Below are 18,811 nucleotides of genomic sequence, written 5' to 3' on the forward strand. Positions count from 1 at the left end.
TATTTAGAGTATCATAAAGTCTTAAAAACGTTTTTCCATGTTATGTCCTTTTTAAATGAGTTTTAATTCAACTTGATGAAGCATAAGAATGTAATAAGACACTAAACAGATGACTATATTGATTTTAAGAACCAAACATCTATATTACCTATGTAAAAAATAGTAAAATCAGACTGAGGAATGATGAAAATCTATCAACTGATGTGACTGGAAGAGAAAGAAGCAGTGAGAAAACTGCTTATCACTCGAAAATATAAACAACATTCATTATAATCAAGTTCGAACCAGAATATTTTAAAATAATGCTTATTGAATGTCTAGTATGTGCCACATACTGTACTCAGACAGCATTGTACAAGTAAGTTTGCATTAGGAATTTCAATGACCTTTACACTAGTTCCTTCCCTGCTATATTAGAAAGGTAAGGATAGTTTATGCAGCAGAAGAGATCACTCACTAGCTCTGGTAGGTATCAGAGAGGGGGCTCAAATCTGGTTTTGCTAATTACTAAGTATAAGACCTTGGGCAAGTTATTTAGGCTTCAGTCTTCTCATCTGTAAAGGGAAGATTGTAATTGTATGTATCTCATTGAGTTGCTTAGGATAATTAAATTAGGTATTTCATGAACTGTAACCCCAGCATATAGTAATCACTTAATATTAACTACCATTAGAAGCCAGGCGCGGTGGCTCACGCCTGTAATCCCAGCACTTTGGGAGGCCAAGGCGGGTGGATCACGAGGTCAGGAGATCGAGACCATCCTGGCTAACACAGTGAAACCCCGTCTCTACTAAAAATACAAAAAAAAAATTAGCTGGGCATGGGGGTGGGCGCCTGTAGTCCCAGCTACTCGGGAGGCTGAGGCAGGAAAATGGTGTGAACCCAAAAGGCGGAGCTTGCAGTGAGCCGAGATCGCGCCACTGCACTCCAGCCTGGGCGACACAGCGAGACTCTGTCTCAAAAAAAAAAACAAACTACCATTAGAAGCAGTAAGTAGTGGTTTATTTGTATTATCATTTTGATCTAGAATCTGTAGGACTAAAATACATTCTCCAGCTGTTAGTGGTTTTCTGAATAGTTTCCTATAATCATTAAAAATCTAATATCCAAAATATTTCCTACATTCTATAGAGCACTTAAATACTAATGTTCTTGTGATGGAAAACACTAGCAGAATGAGCACTGTTTGACTGATCTGGGTACAGTATTTATTAGTTCCAGTTAATAATCCTTCACAACAAATGCTTTCTAAGTTCCGATCCATGTCACAGTCATTCTCTGTTGTTACAGAAACCCTGCATTACAGGACAAGAGGAAAGAAGAAAAACTAAGTTGTAGCTCTACTCCTCAAAGTTCTTTTGTTTTAAAAATCTGAAACTAATGGCCTCTTTGTTACTGAATTCCACATGCACTTTTCCGCCTTCAGCTAACTGGACCTCTCTGCAGCATCTGACACTGCTGACCACTTTCTCTTTCTTGAAAATCTCTCCTTTCTGACCAGTCAGTGGGTTCTTTTCTCTTGACCCCCTTGCTTCCATGCCAATATACTCCAAGGTTCGTTTAATCTTACTTTACAGGGGTGCAAGATGAAATGCCTACATGGGCTGGAAGAGTAGGCCAGGGGCATTCTTTGGCATACTTTGCTCAAATCATTTCCAGCAAGTTGTTGCAATGTTTACAAAAAAAAAAGGTAGACCCAGAACTTCCAGCTCTTCCACGTTATTAAAAGAAGACAGGGCCAAGCACAGTGGCTCAGGCCTGTAATCCCAGCACTTTGGGAGACCGAGGCAGGTGAATCACCTGAGGTCAGGAGTTCAAGACCAGCCTGGCCAACATGGCGAAACCCTGTCTCTACTAAAAATACAAAAATTAGCCGGCGTGGTGGCACGCGCCTGTAGTCCCAGCTACTCAGGAGGCTGAGGCAGAAGAATCGCTTGAACCTGGGTGGTGGAGATTGCAGTGAGCTGAGATCGTGCCACTGCACTCCAGCCTGGCAACACAGGGAGACTCCATCTCAAAAAAAATAAATAAAAGAAGATAAAAATCCAAATTTCCCCACAAAATACCTTAATTGTTTTCATGTCAGCAGCTCCTTTAAACTTTTGAACATATGAAGGCCGGGGGTGGTGACTCACACCTGTAATCCCAACACTATGGTAGGCTGAGGCAGAAGGATCACTTGAGCCCCTTTGTTCGAGCCCAGCCTGGGGCAACATAGTAAGACACTGTCTCCATTTAAACAAAAAAAAAAAAAAAAAGAAAAAGACAGCCAGGCTCACGCCTGTAATCCCAGCACTTTGGGAGGCCAAGGCAGGTGGATCACGAGATCAGGAGTTCAAGACTAGCCTGGCCAAGATGGTGAAACCCCGTCTCTACTAAAAACACAAAAATTACTGGGTGTGGTGGTGGGCGCCTGTAATCCCAGCTACTCGGGAGGCTGGGGCAGAGAATTGCTTGAACCTGGGAGGCAGAGATTGCAGTGAGCCAATCGCACCACTGCACTCTAGGCTGGGCAACAGAGTGAGACTTTGTCTCAAAAAAGAAAAGAAAAAGACATGTAACCCTAAGTTATTTTATAAATCTGTTTCCTCATGTATGAAAAGGTACTGATGAAAAATCAGAGACCATCACAAAAAGTGTGGGTCAAACAAAACATTTCTATAGGCTTTATCTTTTTTTTTTTTCTTTCTTTTTTTTCTGAGATAAGTTCTCCCTTTGCCACCCAGGCTGAAGTGCAGTGGTGTGATCAAGATTCACTGCAACCTTGACCTCCTGAGTTCAAGCGATCCTCTCACCTCAGCCTCCTGAGTAGCTGGGACTACAAAAATGCACTACCACACCTGGCTAATTTTTGTATTTTTTGTAGAGACAGGGTTTCACCACTTTGCCCAGGCTGGTCTCAAACTCCTGAGCTCAAGTGATCCGCCCACCTTGGCCTCCCAGAGTGCTGGGACTACAGTTATGAGCCATGGTACCAAGCCTACCCCAGGTTTCAAACCAAATGGCAGAGGTAGCCTCTGCCACTGCTACCTCCTCTCAATTGCCATTGCCACCACCTTAGTTCAAACCCTCTTCAAATCTCTTGTCAGGAGCTGCCTCACTGGTCTAATTACAGTCTTGTCCTCCTTTTTCCTACTCTGTACAACTCAAATCCTCTAAATCTCAAGTAATTTATGTGGCCAAAGACTTTCAGGGTCTGCTTGTCACATAAAAGAAATCCAAACTCCTTACCCTAACACAGAAACTCCTTAGGACCTGGCCAGACTGACCTTTCCCTCTCACTATTTATTCCCCTCCTCCTCCAACTCCTGGGCGGTAACAGAACCACAATTTGCAACACAGGATACTCTTTTGTCCCTAAACTTTGATTCCTACTTACAGGTCACACCTTATGGAATGCCGAACTCCTCCCATTCGCTTAGGACAGAAACTTCCCCTGCAAAGCCCTCACTTTAAAACCTAGCCTGCCCTTTAGGCCAGAATAGAAGAATATTCCTCCAGGCTAAGCTATCACTTAACATTCACATTGGCATTGTAAATGTCAGCTTATTTTTCTTCTCCAACAGACTAAAAACTCCTCAAAGGCAGAGAACGTGTCTCTATTGCAAAGCTCAGAGCTACAACAGAGAAGCTAATCTGTTAAATGAATGAACCAGCAGCTGCTCCTACCAATCAAGTCAGGTAAACATGCCCAGGACTCTAAAGTGAGCCTATCAATGCCACAAACTGCTCAGTGCCTTCAAAACCATGCAACACTACTGTCCACGGGGACTCACAAAAACACTTCAAAACCTGAAAGAGCGGAACCAGGAGTAAAGCAAACCCACCCTGTGCTCCTTTGCCCTCGGTGTACTTACTATACCTTTATATTGGCCAATTCCAAATTCAAACAGCAGAGACTATGCTAACATGAAGCTGCTGAAATGGAATATACTGCACAGTTTTTTACTGGCAAAAATATATTTATTTGCCCCATTAAAGTAATTATCATATTCTCTCTGTACTCAAATACTTATTCGTATTATTAATATATACTGAGACAAGAACTCATTAAAAATTCACATCAATTAAAAATTCACATCAAGAATATTAAAAATCTGGCCGGGCGCGGTGGCTCACGCCTGTTATCCCAGCACTTTGGGAGGCCGAGGCGGGCGGATCACGAGGTCAGAAGACCAAGACCATCCTGGCTAACACGGTGAAATCCCGTCTCTACTAAAAATAGAAAAAATTAGCCGGGTGTGCGGGCGCCTGTAGTCCCAGCTACTGGGGAGGCTGAGGCAGGAGAATGGCGTGAACCCGGGAGGTGAAGCTTGCAGTGAGCTGAGATCGTGCCACTGCACTCCAGCCTGGGCGACAGAGTGAGACTCAGTCTCAAAAAAAAAAAAAAAAAAAAAAAAGAATATTAAAAAATCTTTAGAAAAAAATAGAAAAGTTATGCACCAGAAAAAGTTATGCACCAAGAAAATATAAAGGTTATGCTTCAGGAACCATTCTAAAGGCTTTATGTTCAATTCCTCATTTAGTCTTCACAGCAACCCTATGAAGTAGGTACTATTATTACCCCCTTTTACAGACGAAGAAAACTGAGACTTAATCAGATTAAGTAATTGTCATTATCCAAGGTCACGATGCAAGGCCTATTTGCTCCAGAGCCCAAGCTTTTAACCAATACAAAACTACACAACTACCATCACATGGACAATCCTACCCTTACGTTTTTCCTCTTTGTTTCTGCTGTATGCATACACATAAAGAGAAAAAGCACACTAAAGTGTTAAACAGTGGTTATCCTTTGAGTGGGAAAAACAGGTCTACTCTCCAAATATAGCATAAGCCTACTATAGTACGTATAGTACAGTATTACTTTCAGTTATTTAAAAAAGGAAACAAGAGAAATAGTATTTAGATGTTACTACTAGAAAAGTAAGGTGGAGGCCAGGCCTGGTGGCTCACACCTATAATCCCAGCACTTGGAAAGACTGAGGCAGGCGGATCCCTTGCATCCAGGAGTTTGAGACCAGCCTGGGCAACATGGGGAAACCCTGTCTCTACAAAAAATACAAAAATTAGCCGGGCATGGTGGCAAGCACCTGTAGTCCTGGCTGACTACAGGCACACCTGAGGTGGGAGGATCACTGGAGCCCAGGAGGTTGAGGCTGCAGTGAGCTGTAATCATGCCACTGTACTCCAGGCTCGACAACAGAGTGAGACCCTGTCTCAAAAAAAAAAAAAAAAAAGAAAGAAAGAAAAGTAAAGTGGGCTAGTGGAATTAACATTTAATTAATACTATTATGGGCCAAACACATGGCTATCTCATCTAACCCTTATATCAAAGAATTTTATTCCCATTTTAAGTTAAAGAAACCAAAGACTAAATAACTTGCCCAGCGGAAGGACTGGGATCAGAACTCAAAGCCCAGTCTAAAAGTGTCACTGCAGGAAGTCATGCTACAAATAAAATTTCACCAAAACCTCATCTTTTATTTTTTTTGAGATGGAGTTTTGCTCTGGTTGCCCAGGCTGGAATGCAATGGTGCAATCCTGGCTCACTGCAACCTCCGCCTCCCAGGTTCAAGTGATTCTCCTGCCTCAGCCTCCAGAGTAGCTGGGATTACAGGCATACACCACCACGCCTGGCTAATTTTGTATTTTTAGTAGAGACGGGGTTTCCCCATGTTGGTCAGGCTGGTCTCGAACTCCGGACCTCAGGTGATCCGCCCGCCTCAGCCTCCCAAAGTGCTGGGATTACAGGCGTGAGCCACCATGCCCGGCCTAAAAACTCATCTTAAAAACAAATCACATTCTGTGAAAGGATAAGAACCAAGTAGTCTGTCACCTTACGTGCAAGGAGGGAAAAGAGGGAGGCTTAAGGTTTTAAATTGAGTATTTCCTCAGTATCTCAAACTAGCCAGGAGCATTGTCAAAAATCAGCCTTTACAGTCAGGACTTCTGGGACAAACTCTTGCTTGAAGAAGTGAGGAGACTCTACTGCTGTTTGTTTTGCCTAGCACAGAGCTGCATGTATAAGTTAAACTGACTTAGCACTGGGGACAATTTGCTGCCTCCAACCCAGTCTCACCTATTCAACCATTGTTTTACCAGTTACCAGGTGTGGGGGAGGGGGAAAGAAAAGTGTCTGAGAATATTGCTCTAACTGTATTCAAATATAAATGACTTTTCATTAGCCATAACCATTGTACCAAACCTGGATAGTGAGAGCTGCTAACCCTCAGAGAACATCTCAGGTATGAATAAATAGTTTAGCATTTTTTTGAAATGTCATTAATTTTGGGTGCTCTCAGAAATATTTAATTCCTTCTAAACTAAAATTTTTATTTCTCTAAAAATAGTAGCAACATGATTTGCTGAGAAAAAGTTGGAATGGGATATACAAATTTCCTCCTAAAAATCTTCCAGAGGAAAGAAAACTTGATTATTTCAGACTTGTAATTATACTAACCATTTACTTTTTAAACTAACACTTAATAGTAAAAAAGCATATTCCCTTAGTAGTTTAAAGTTAATTCAGTATTTGCCCTGAAAATCTTTTATGAATTTCAAATGGAATGTAACTTTTAAAAACATCAAACCTCTCATTCCTTCAGGAAATAAAGTAGCCCATTAGGCGATCAGGTTAGGAAATTAATACATGTTTGAGGTAGGGTGGGAAAAAGTACAAAACTTTTTTGGTATTTGTACACATACAGTTTTGGAAAGCTTAGGAATGTGAAGTCAACAATATACCTTTAAAATATCAAATTATAAGGCAATAACAATTTTTTTTCAAACCTTAAAATGTTCCAAGAAAAATGACTAAGAATGATTTTTTTCCATCCAGTATATGCTCTAAAAATAAGGACAAACTATAATAGAAGTAACGATTTTTGGTACACATGTTTAAAAAAATGTCCATGTCAATAAACAATTTCAATTAATCAATAAACTTAAAACAACCATTAAATGTAATTTGCATTTTTGTATCAGATCCATACAATCTCAAATATCAAGATTTTCTTAAGCTCAATGCTAAATGACCGGATATCTATCATTGTGGAGAAACAGAGTTTGATCTTAGGCAGACCAAAGGAAAAGAAAGGCACACACCTAGAAGAATCACATGAGTCTCATTTCGAAGCCTCACAGAAGTCAGCACTGAAAGTCGTGGGTGACCCATTGCCCTGCAAGTGGCAGCTTTTCACTAACAACAGTGCTGGGGGTACTGAGTGGGCAGAATGTGGGACATCTCCTGCCAGCAACTCTAGCCTGCTACCAAGCAGGACACCACCGCACATAAACACAACGCTCTGCCCTAAGCTCACCAAAAAAAAAAAAAAAGGAAAAAACCAACAATTAAACGATGCAAAATAACCTCTCCAAACACGCCCACACTGGGGACTGGCAGTGGGGGGTGGCAGGGTCTATTAACATTTCAATGTCAACACTCAAGAACAACAAGGAGGTAAGCATAGCCACGGGAAACATCCTGTCCCTGAAAAGCAGAAAATCGAGATTTGGAAATTTATGTTTATCACTTTTTTTTTTTTTAACGTTCAGAGCTCAGGGCACCAAAATATAGCTAAAATTGAATCCATTTAAACAGAAAACATACGTGTGTGTGTATGAATATATATGTGTTTATATATGCATATAAAATATATACATACACATATATATTTTTTTCGTTTAAATGTTATACATACACACACACACACACACACACACCCCAAAACCAAAGTAGTTTTGCTAGGTTCCGAGGGCTCTTCCACAGACCCTTCTGAGTTGTAGCAATAACAAGTTTAGGTTTCCTTAAAATCTCCATTACTCTATTTCTAGGTCGAATACAAGAATGTCACATAAAACTAAACAGTGATTATCAGAATAAATGAACTACTGATCCTTAAACTGTAGACCTTGTTTCGGGAGCTGCCCTGCCCACTTCCTCTCCCTCCTCCCAATCCCGGAGGCTTCCAAGCCATCTGACAACCACGTCTCCCCCTTGGGATCTGTTCCGGTGTTGGTTTTACCGGACAGTGACCAAAAAGGAGGGGAAACTCCTACATCTGGGGACTGCTCCAGAAACCCTGCCTGATCCTGCCCCTCTCTCTCACTGACAGTCTCCTCGCTGCTCCCTACATCTTCCTCTCCGCCGGAGCTGTCCAGAAGGGGGATTTTGGACCCAAAGGAATCGGGATGAAAGGGGGTGGGTACTCAAGCTGAAAATAACACCCCCAGTTGGTGGGGTAAGGGCTAAAAAAGGCAATAGGGAAAGATTGTCCGGCAGAAACACCACCTGAGTTTACCTCCTCCTTCCCACCCCAAAAACCCAGTCACTAACTAATAAAGCTAAGAAAAGCCCCTTGCAAACTTTTCCAAACCGGAAGAGAAGGCCCTCTCCCCAACCTGGGGGGCTCTAGGGGGAACAGGCTGGAGTTAGCAGCCCCGAACGGGCTCGCGGGGAGTTGGGTGGGGCGCGGGCGAGGGGTGCAGGGGCGGAGTACCTTCTTCAATGGACAGGAACTGGCAAAGAGTTTCAAAATAGCCGAGTGCGCTCCCCCACGCCCTGGGGGGTCCCGGGCGCTAGGACCAGGGCTCCCCGGAGAGACAGCGGCCCCCAATTCGGGCCTAAAAGGAAACTTTCCGGGCCGCGGCTGCACCTGACTCCTCACCGCCCCTCCACCCGACCCCACGCCCGCCAGGCCGCCCGCCCCGCCCCGCCCCGGCCTGGCCGTCCGGAGCGCGGAGGAGGGGGATAAATAAATTCAACTCTTACCGGAATCTGGGGGGCGTCTGCGAGAGACCCGGGGGAAGGGGAGCCGGGCGCCCATTCCCCACTCCCCACTCCTAGGCCCTGACGCCCCTGTCCCGGCAGCCCGGGCCTGCCGCCCCGCGGGAAAGCCTCAGGGCCGGCGCGGGATTCGGCCCAGCAGCGCCGCCGTCCCACCCGGAGGCCCCGGGGGACTCGAGGGGGCGCGCGGAGGCCCGGGGTGCGGGGGCAGGGCGCGGCTGCCGTGGGGCCTACCGGCCCGAGGCCTACCGGCGCCCCCCCCTCCCGCCACACACCCCCACCTGGCCCGCGCAGGCCGCTCCGCTCGCCCCGCTCCGGCTCCGGGTGGACCCCTGCCCGCCCGCCGTCGCCGCCCGCGGGCGCCCCGGAGGCCCTCAGGCCCCCGGCCTCCACCACCCGGGCGCCGGCCCCACTCACCCTTTCATTCTCCGCCCGGGGCCTGGCGTGGGCCGGCGAATCCCCGGCCTCACGTAAGCGCGCTCGCCGCCCGCCCAGCCTGCGCGGCCCAGCCCGCCGCCCTACGGGAGCCCGGGGATGTGGGCCGGGCCTGGGGCCGCCTCTGCTTACCTTTCAGCTGCTTTTTTTTTTCTCCTTCCCCCCGTTCCCTCGGCTGGGCTGACAGATCAGAGTGAGAGGCGCTGGCAATGGACTAGGAAGCTCGGCTGCCGCTGCTACTGCTCCCCCCTGGGCTCCGGCGAGAGCCTTTCCCTGTCAAGCAAGAGGGGTGAGGATCATATTTTTATTTTGGAAACTAAAAAGTGCTCCCAGGGTCGGTGATTATTAAGGGGAAATCCCTGAATATACTCTCCAGCCAAGAAGGCAGGGCTGCCGGGGCTGTACAAGAAGAGGCAGCAGCCTCCTACAGCACCACTACAGGCACTGCGAGGACATAACACCAGAGAGCTGCTCCTCTGCCCTCCGAAACGACAACTTTCCTACCATCTTGGAGGCAGAGCAAAGGGGGGCCAGGGGGAAAAGTGCACCCGCTCCCGATAAAGTACAAATTTTTACTTCTCATCTCTGGGAAAAAGTCCACACCGGCCGTCTACACCCGCGCCTGGGGGAGAAAGCAGGGAAGAAACGGGGGGTGCATGAGAAACGTTTTCATTTGCTCCAGGGGGAAAAATGTTTCTGCATCTTCTGATGGAAAGAAATCTTTACAAGACACAGGTTTTCCGGTGATTATTGTTTTCTATTTTCTGTTTTTAGTTTTTTTCATGTTAGTGACAGTGATATTTTAATATTTTTTTAAGCCAGTAATAATTTTTCTCCATTACAGGGCTAAGTTCTGTGGCTGGTGGTCAGTTTGTAAATTTATACTTAAAGAGACTTAATAGTAACTTCATTTATTTGTCTAGTTATGTTATTGTATATATAAATATTTATGTTTTCATATATTGCATATAAAAATTTGTGTTACATGTTACTCTCAAAACTGAGATTGCTGTAAGACAATTGTAAAAAACATGTCTTTCGTCTGTTTCTCAAAGCAATGTAAATAAAACCTATGGACTGTCCAGAAAGGCATGATACAGTGTATCATTTTCCACAGTGCAGATAAAGGCAGATATCACTGGGGATTTAAAAACGGCCCCTGTTTCTGGAAATTCTGTTATGCTGCCCATACAGAAAGGATACAGTAAAACTGGAAAGAGATTTTAAAGACAGCCTTAGATTTTTCTTGAGGTAAAATAGCTTATTAAGAATTATATCCGGGCATTTGATTTTCTTATTTATTTAGATTCTTTAAACTCTAGCTAGATCTTTGGTGCATTACACATGTTGCTATCTGCTTTTTGTGTCACAGAATTGAGAAATGTGGCTATTTTTGTTAGTTATGTTAGTTCAGAACTTCCAATGTGCTGCCAGCCTGTATGATAGACTTTTTGTATATTGCAGTGGATGTCATGAATTTACTTTTTTAAATGAGCAAAGCTTACTAGATAAATGGGATCAGAGTTAAACAATGCTGTTAGCACAGAGGTGAGAGGGACAAAGGGTACCCATTTACATCGATTCCAATAGAACGCTTATTGGAGGATAATAAATTGCAGAGACATTTTTCTATTTTTGTGAAGAAAGAGAAAAATAATAGAAAAAGAACCGACTATCTTTGTATGTTCTACTGGGGATGATGATTTAAATCTTGTATTAAAAGTTATTTTTCTAACACATGTTGACTAACCTGGCAGGAATGAATTTGTTATATTAGTGCCCTGAATCAGTAGAATATTTAATTTCTTTGTAAAATTTATTACACAACATTTAGAAATAACTTCCAAATTTAGAACTTGTCCTGATTTAAAAGTGAGTTCATGTAATGCATATATCGGATATTTATTAGTTTCTAGCTGAACCTTATCTTTATCATATAACTTTGAATATAGTACTTACCTAAATATTCTGGATTTTCTTTTTTTTTTTTTTTTTTTTTTTTTTTTAGACGGAGTCTTGCTCTTTCGCCCAGGCTGGAGTGCAGTGGCCCTATCTCAGCTCACTGCAAGCTCCGCCTCCTGGGTTCACGCCATTCTCCTGCCTCAGCTTCCCGAGTAGCTGGGACTACAGGCGCCCGCCACCACGCCCGGCTAATTTTTTCTATTTTTAGTAGAGACGGGGTTTCACCGTGTTAGCTAGGATGGTCTCGATTTCCTGACCTCGTGATCCGCCCGCCTCGGCCTCCCAAAGTGCTGGGATTACAGGTGTGAGCCACCGCGCCCGGCCTATTCTGGATTTTCTTCTGTGGTTTTTTTCCTCTTTGTTTGGTGGAAAAAGTTAAGTAAAATTAACTGATTCTCATCATCTTGGAAACCTCAATTGTGAAGCTATGTTCTATTTACAATATTTTTTTTAAACATTTAGACATCAAACACATTAGTTATCACAAGGAAAATCCCTTAACTAGACCTCTGGCGAAATTGAAAAACATGTTTTCTAACAACTTATTTTTCTTTATATATGACATGACTTTATAAATATGTTTTGAATTTTTCAAGAAATTAAAATGTGTTTGGCCAGATTCCATGGCTTACGTCTGTAATCCCAGCACTTTGGAAGGCCTAGGTGAGAGTATTGCTTAAGCCCAGGAGTTTGAGACCAGCCTGGGCAACACAGCCAGACCCTTTCTCCAAAAACAAAAATTAAAATAAAATGTGCTTGTTTGCATTAAGCTGGCTGCACCCTTTTTTGCAATGCCTCTTGTGACCAAAGGAACTTGTCTGTCAGTGGATAGGGCTATGCTGCATCAGCTTAGCATTTCAGTGCTTTTCTCTTTATAAAGTTTGACTTCTGCTTAGCTATAGTCTATGATATTTATCCATCAATTGAGCAAAATATTCAAGACTTGAGGCCAGGCACGGTGGCTCACGCCTGTAATCCCAGCACTTTGGGAGGCAGAGGTGGGTGGATCAACTGAGGTCAGGAGTTTGAGACCAGCCTGGCCAACATGGTGAAACCCTGTCTCTACTAAAAATACAAAAATTAGCTGGGTGTGGTGGCAGATGCCTGTAATCTCAGCTACTCTGGAGGCTGAGGCGGGAGAATCACTTCAACTGGAAGGCGGAGGTTGCAGTGAGCTGAGATTGCACCATTGCACTCCAGCCTGGGCGACAAGAGTGAAACGTTGTCGCAAAAAAATTGCTATGTCTGATTCGTAGAATCTGCAAATGCTAACAAAACTACTGATATAATTTTTTTTTAATTTTTTTTTTGAGACAGAGTGTCACCAGGTTGGCCAGGCTGGTCTTAAACTCCTGACCTCAGGTGATCCGCCTGCGTCTGCCTCCCAGAGTGCTGAGATTACAGGTGTGAGCCACCACACCTGGGCTAAAACTACTGATATAATTTGAGGAAGCTATTTTTTTCCCAATAAAATTTCCACTACTCAAATTTGGCTACATTATTGAGCACTTAATGCATCTTGATAATCTTATTGGATACTTTTATCTATGTTTTCTTATTTAATTCCTGTAAGAGCTCCAAAAAGTATTACATTTTTCTTTTCTTTTTAAAAAAAAATACAGATGGGATCATTGTCTTTCCTGTCAGGGATCATGTACCTTCTTGGCCCAAAAGCTTTCCAATAAGATTCTCAATTCTCCTGGTTTAGAGTGTCCAAGGTGCCTGTCACAATTCTGTGCACTATGCTTGAAGTGCTAGGTTCGTGCTCTATGCTCTTTGCCAAAAACAAACTGAGTAGCCAGCTATTGGAGCCCCCTTCATTCATGGGTGGCAACCAGTGGCTCATTTCACTTTCGTGAAGTCTAGCACGTAATCTATCAGTTGTTTTGAGGAATGCGAATAAATAACAAAAATAAACGCGTTATGATTAATAGAGACTTTGTTCCTGATCCTGAAAATGAGCAGTATATTGCATAAAGCACTAACTTATTCTATTATACCTTCATTTCACAAATAGCTGTTTGGCCATTAGTTGAAGTAGGAAATGCTTACCTTAATTCTTTTTTTTTTTTAGACAGAGTCTTGCTCTGCCCAGGCTGGAGTGCAGTGGCGCGATCTCGGCTCACTGCAACCTCTGCCTCCTGAGTTCAAGCTATTCTCCTGCCTCAGCCTTCCAAGTAACTGGGATTACAGGTGCCCACCACCACACCCGGCTAATGTTTGTATTTTTAGTAGAGACGGGGTTTCGCCATGTTGGCCAGGCTGGTCTCAAACTCCTGAGCTTGGCCTCCCAAAGTGTTGGGATTACAGGCGTGAGCCACTGCACTCGGGCAATATTTTTTAAAAATTATTTTTATTATTATTTTTTTTTACATAGAGATGGGGTCTTGCTATTTTGCCCAAGCTAGTCTGAAACTCCTGAGCTCAGGCTATCCTCCTCTCTCTGCCTGCCAAAAGTGCTGAGTTTACAGGCGTGAACCACCTTCCCCGACAACCTTAATAATTTTAGTATCATTAGACTCTTTCATTGATCTACCTTTTGGTATTAATTATTTTAGTTTTCTTTCTTTCTTTTTTTTTTTCTGAGACAGAGTCTCACTCTGTTGCCAGGCTGGAGTGCAGTGGTGTGATCGCAGCTCACTGCAACCTATGCGTCCCGGGTTCAAGCGATTTTCCTGCCTCACCCTCCTGAGTAGCTGGGACTACAGGCATGCACCACCATGCCCAGCTAAAGTTATTAAGAAAATATCAGCCAGGCGTGGTGGCTCATGCCTGTAATCTCAATACTTTGGGAGGCCAAGGCAGGCAGATCACCTGAGGTTAGGAGTTCAAGACCAGCCTGGCCAACATGGTGAAACCCCACCTCTACTAAAAATACAAAAATTAGCCTTTCAGCTACTAGGGAGGCTGAGGCAGAAGAATCACTTAAACCCAGGAGGCGGAGGTTGCAGCGAGCTGAGATCGCGCCACTGCACTCCAGCCTAGGCAACAGACTGGAGTGCAAGACTCTGTCTCAAAAAAATAAAATAAAATAAATACAATTAAAAAACTCCCAAGGAGGTGAGGGAGTAGAAATAGGGTACGTACATAGCCTGAAAGTTTTCAAAGCCACACTATTATGATGGCCATAGACTCAAATTTTTTTCACTTTAAAGCCTTTCTGTTTTGCAAACATTTGTTGGTAATGTTTCTACCTAAAATAAAGATTTTGGTTTTATTGTGGTTACAAGAAAGTGTTTCTGAGATAAACACTGTATTTGGCAGACAGACATACACATCATAGCTTTAGATTGACTATGAAATTTCTTCAATAAAGATTCAAGGCTGGGCGTGGTGGCTCACACCTGTAATCCCAAAACTTTAGGAGGCTGAGGAGGGAGGATCACTTGAGCCCAGGAGTTGGAGGTCACAGTGATCTGTGATCGCACTATGGCACTCCAGCCTGGGCAACAGAGTGAGAGGCTATCTCAAAAAAAAAAAAGGCCGGTATGGTGGCTCACACCTGTAATCCCAACACTTTTAAAGGCCGAGGCAGGTGAATCACGAGGTCAGGAGTTTGAGACCAGCCTGGCCAACACGGTGAAACCCTGTCTGTACTAAAAATACAAAAAATTAGCTGGGCATAGTGGCAGGGGCCTGTAATCCCAGCTACTCTGGAGGCTGAGGGAAGAGAATCGCTTGAACCTGGGACGCGGAGGTTGCAGTGAGCCGAGATCACGCCACTACACTCTAGCCCGGGCAACAGAGTGAGACTCCGTCTCAAAAAAAAAAAAAAAATATATATATATATATATACACACACACACATATATATGTATATCACATATATATGTGTGTGTATATACACATATATATACACACACACATATATATGTGTATATATAAAAAAATACTATATATATTTATATATTCAGCTGTAGTCAAACATGAGCATTGATCAGGTAATCTCCCTAATGCTAACATCTAGCCTGGGGCAGTTAGACCTCTGATTTCATACCAGAAACCAAGAAGTGGGTGTTTGGTTTGGTTTTGCTTTTTTTTTTTTTTTTTTTTTGAGATGGAGTCTCACTCTGTCACCCAGGCTGGAGTGCAGTGGTGCGATCTCAGCTCACTGCAACCTCCACCTCCCAGGTTCAAGTGATTCTCCTGCCTCAGCCTCCCGAGTAGCTGGGATTACAGGTGCCTGCCACCACACCCAGCTAATTTGTTGTATTTTTAGTAGAGACGGGGTTTCACTGTGTTGGTCAGGCTGGTTTCAAACTCCTGACTTTGTGATTTGCCTGCCTCGGCCTCCCAAAGTGCTGGGATTACAGGTGTGAGTCACCGCGCCTGGCCTGGTTTTGTTTTTAAATCCCCACAAAGGCCAAAAGATACCCTCCAGGAACCAGATGGTCAATGTTGTGCTGCCTTCTCATCATAGTAAAGGCAGAAAATGTGACATTCTAGACACTGTATACCATAGGCATTCTTGGGCTATTTTACTGACTCCTAATCTTGGAAAAAGGAAAACAACTCCCCAACTGAAGTCATGTTTTCAGTAATAATTAGTAAAAAGAAACACCCCAAAGCAGTATGAACGATTGGGTGGTGGAATCAGAAGTGATAGTCAGCCTTTTCCATATAATTTTAAAAACTGTCCCAAAAGTGGTGGTTAGCTAAAACATTGAAGTAAGGTGAGAAATCCATTGAGACCTCTGAATAATAGGCAGAGGTTAACACAAAGGTGACAGTGTTCATTTCTGCTGCATTCCTGGCTAAGCAAGCTTTTGTAGACCTGCTGGGAATTTAACCACTATTTCCATGGGAAAGCAAATTCCAGGTTCCAAACAACTAATTTACAGTGATGTTCATGGGAACACAGCCCATTAATAAGTTTGGACTTCCTGTGCTATAACATCTTCGCCATGTAGTTGTTATAGACTGCCAGAGTTCGATGATAAGAATGGGAAAATACAGGGAAAATCCTCTCAAACAAAAAAGGAGTAACTATGAAGACAACCTTAATAGCTTGACTTAAACTCAGGTCAAGGGAAAGATTATCAAAGATATTAAATGGTAAAGCCAGTTCTAGTACACCAGGAAGGAGAAAAAGACCTCAATAACTGAAAATTGAACTATTTACTGTGTATACATTGAAGTTTGTTGTTGTTGTTTTGAGACAAAGTCTTGCTCTTGTCACCCAGGCTGGAGTGCAATGGCACAATCTCAGCTCACTGCAACCTCCACCTCCAGGGTTCAAGTGATTCTCCTGCCTCAGCCTCTTGAGTTACTGAGATTACAGGCGCCTGCCACCACGCGCGGCTAATTTGAAGTTTGTTTATGCATACCTGGGTGCCACATGATAGTATTATAGGCATTTGCATTTTCTTCTATTCTTAAAGAAAAAACAGGTAAGATTCTACTAAAAATTACTAGATCTCATCGTTCTACTAGGTTAATGCTCTTTTGGCACCACACAGCAAGTCATGGCCATTCTTGTTCTCATGCCTCTATTCTTGTTCTGATGCTCTCTGTTTTCAGCTCTGCCAATTAAATCCCACTCTGCTTTGATGACTTGCTCACAGTCTTGTCCCTGAAGCCTTCTGAGGCCAAGTTGAGTCTATACTGACCTTATTGTTAATTTAATACCTTGAGTTGTTTTCTAGCTTTTCTTAGTTTTTTGGGTTTTTTTCTACATGTGCAACAGGAGCTGTAGTGATTAATAGCTTCATCACTGGAGTCAAGGCCATCTGATTTGGAAACTTGGCTCTACCATTTTCCTACTGTGTAACCCTGGGCAAGCTCCTAGTCTAGTCTGTTTTATGCTGCTATAACAGTATGCCACAGACTGAGAAATTTATAAAGAAGAGACATTTATTTCTTACACTTCTGGAGACAGGAAGTCCAAGAGCATGGCGCTGACATCTGAAGAGGGTCTTTTTGTTGTGTTATCGCATGGCAGAAGGCAGAAGGTCAAGAGAGTACATGTATGAGGGGGGAAAGCGGGGAGGAAGGAGAGGAAGGTGGCAGAACTTATCCTTTTATCAGGAACCCACTCCCACAATAACTAACCTACTTCTGTGATAACAGCATGAATCCATTCAGTAGGGCAGAGCTCTTATGACCTGATCACCTCATAAAGGTCTCACCTCTCAACCTCTTTGCTTTGGGGATTAAGTTTCCAACATATAAACCTTGGGATACACATTCAGACCATAGCACTCCTCACCCTCTCAGTTTCCTCATTTGTAAAACTAGAGATAATAATAGTACCTGCCTCACTGGGGTATTCTGAGGATTAAATGGCATAGTAGGTAAAGCACAAGGCTCCAGCACTTTTAGTGGAGATGGGGTTTCACCATGTAAGGATGGTCTCAATCTCCTGACCTCATGATCCGCCTGCCTCAGCCTCCCAAAGTGCTGGGATTACAGGTGTGAGCTGCCGCGCCCAGCCCCAGATATTCTTAAATACCCAGATAATTTATAGAATTTTAAGTTTAGCTGAGATTTTGGTGCCCTTCAGAATCAATCAAGGTCTTAAAATATAAAAGGGGGTTCAGAAATAGTACATAGAGAATACACCACAAGCCAGGCACAGTGGCTCATGTTTGCAATCCCAGCACTTTGGGAGGCCGAGGTGGGAGGATCACTTGAGGCCAGGAGTTCGAGACCAGCTTGGCCAACATAGTGAGACCATGTCTCTATAAAAAATTTTAAAAATTAGCCACTGGGAGGCCAAAGCAGGTAGATCACCTGAGTTCAGAAGTTCGAGACCAGCCTGGCCAACATGGTGAAACCCCGTCTCTACAAAATAGCCAGGTGTAGTGACGCACGCCTGTGATCCCAGCTGCTCAAGAGGCTGGGGCAGGAGAATCGCTTGAACCTGGGAGGCGGAGGTTGCTGTGGGCGTAGATCACACTACTGCACTCCAGCCTGGGCAATAGAGGAGACTCTATACACACACACACACACACACACACACACGTATGTATATATGTATGTATATGTATGTATGTATATGTGTATGTGTATATGTGTGTGTCTACATTGTGTGTGTGTGTGTGTGTGTGTGTATGTGTGTCTATATATATATATGCCACTTGTGGTGGCATGAGCCTGTAGTCCCAGCTATTTGGGAGGCTGAGGCAGGAGGATCGCTTGGGCTGAAAAGGTTGAAAAAAAATTTTTTAATAATAATAGATACATACATACGTATTCAAGAAGTGTCTATAAATCACTTACAGTGTGCTAGGCACAGGTGGTAAGGATATTGGGGAAACAGCTCCTGCCTGCGAGTGTCTTCAGTCTGGCAAGAGACAAAAGAATTATTGTTTTAGGGTTATTTATTTTTATATAGATCCTCTTGATATGTAAGCTTTTATAAATATAAGCTTTTAAAAATATAAGCTCCACGAAACCTAGAGATTTTGTCTTTTTTTGTTTTGTTTTTGTCTAGTTTGTTCATTTGGCCTCTTGAACACTGCCTGGGATGAAATATACACCGTAAATATTTGTTGGATTAATGAATATTTGAGATTTTGGATTCTTTACTATTTGATAATTAAGATATGGCTTTTAGATGGTTAAATGAGAAGGACTCTGAGGAATCGAGCATGGACTTTCTAACAATCTCACAACAAAAGTCCA

At 43.3% G+C, this 18,811-nt stretch overlaps 1 protein-coding gene across 8 annotated transcripts in view; it reads right to left on the reverse strand.

Annotated features, from left to right (window-relative positions):
- The window catches only part of INO80D (INO80 complex subunit D), a 101,290-nt gene extending 82,820 nt beyond the window's left edge, over positions 1 to 18,470 (reverse strand). The window contains exons 1-2 of one of the 8 annotated variants that reach the window (XM_054680136.2): positions 18,407 to 18,470; positions 9,356 to 9,496 (exon numbers count right to left, since the gene is read on the reverse strand). The gene's annotated coding sequence lies outside the window, so the exon portion shown is untranslated. Of the gene's footprint in view, positions 1 to 8,501; positions 8,700 to 8,773; positions 8,956 to 9,205; positions 9,332 to 9,355; positions 9,629 to 18,406 lie in introns of those variants that run through there. The other 7 variants (XM_516046.7, XM_063790661.1, XM_009444091.4 and 4 more) reach the window with 7 other exon arrangements.
- Positions 18,471 to 18,811: the final 341 nt, after the last annotated feature.

Source organism: Pan troglodytes, chromosome 13 (genome assembly GCF_028858775.2).
Source record: "Pan troglodytes isolate AG18354 chromosome 13, NHGRI_mPanTro3-v2.0_pri, whole genome shotgun sequence".
NCBI lineage: Eukaryota > Metazoa > Chordata > Mammalia > Primates > Hominidae > Pan > Pan troglodytes.